Raw genomic sequence first — 1,184 nt, 5'->3', positions numbered from 1 at the left:
AAGTTTTTTAAATATAAATGATATTTGCTAGATTTTATTCGACATAACACTTTTTATTTGTTAGTATACGGTTTCAAACTTCAAAGAAAACGTTTTATGGCTCTTGTTATATAGCACTTGTTTAGAAATTTTTTAGTATTTAACTACGATTTAATCCAAGAAGTAGCATTAATTTCTTTTTAAATATATTAAAAAATTGTGAGCGACAGTAAAAATGTTCTATTAAAGACTAAACAGAATGGATGTTTGTTTGACTACAATCGAATTTCGTCGAAAAAGAATTGAATTCTACGCGCAAAGTAACCAAACAAAGTTGTAATAAAATGAATTTTTCTTTTTTTTTGGACTGCAGTTGTTTAAATATAAATGATATTTGTTGGATCTTATAAGACCAAAAACTTTTTATTTGTAAGTATACGGTTTAAATTTTGAAAAAAAACGTTTCATAGCTTCTGTAAAATAGCACTTCTTTAGATATCTGATAGTTTTTAACTACTACTTAATTTTTATAGCAGCGAAAATTTTTCCTAAATATGTTAAGAATTTTTTAGCGAAGGTAAATATATGCTATTAGAAACTATACAGAATAGATGTAAGGTTGACTACAATCGAATTTCGTCGAAGAAAAATTAAATTCTATACGTAAATTAACCAAAAAAAGTTGTAATAAAATGAATTTTCCCCTTTTTTTGGACTGCAGTTGTTTAAATATAAATAATATTTGCTAGATTTTATTGGACATAACACTTTTTATTTGTAAGTATACGTTTGAAAATTTGAAACAAAACGTTTTATACCTTTTGTTGTATAGCACATTTTTAGAAATTTTTAAGTTTTTAACTACGATTAATCCAGAAAGTAGCGAAAATTTCTTTTTAAATATATTAAAAAATTGTAAGCAACGGTAAAAATGTGTTATTAGAAATTAAACAGAATTGATGTTGGGTTTGCTACAATCGAATTTCGTCGAAAAAGAATTGAATTCTACACGTAAAGTAACAAATAAAAGTTGTAATAAAATGATTTTTTCTCTTTTTTCGGACTGCAGTTTGTTTAAATATAAATGATATTTTCTGGATTTTATCAGACCAAACACTTTTTATTTGTAACTATACGCCTTAAAAATTAAAACAAAAATCTTTTAAGCTGTTGTTATATAGAATATATATTATATATTCTTTAGA

At 24.1% G+C, this 1,184-nt stretch overlaps 1 pseudogene; it reads right to left on the bottom strand.

The window, feature by feature from the left end:
* The window catches only part of LOC106792717, an 8,630-nt pseudogene that overhangs the window by 1,773 nt on the left and 5,673 nt on the right, over positions 1–1,184 (bottom strand).

Source organism: Polistes canadensis, unplaced genomic scaffold, assembly GCF_001313835.1.
Source record: "Polistes canadensis isolate GaletaPanama2010 unplaced genomic scaffold, ASM131383v1 scaffold_571, whole genome shotgun sequence".
Classification (NCBI taxonomy): Eukaryota; Metazoa; Arthropoda; class Insecta; order Hymenoptera; family Vespidae; genus Polistes; species Polistes canadensis.
The sequence above is the reverse complement of the archived record's forward strand: the minus strand, read 5'-3'. Positions and strand labels throughout refer to the sequence as shown.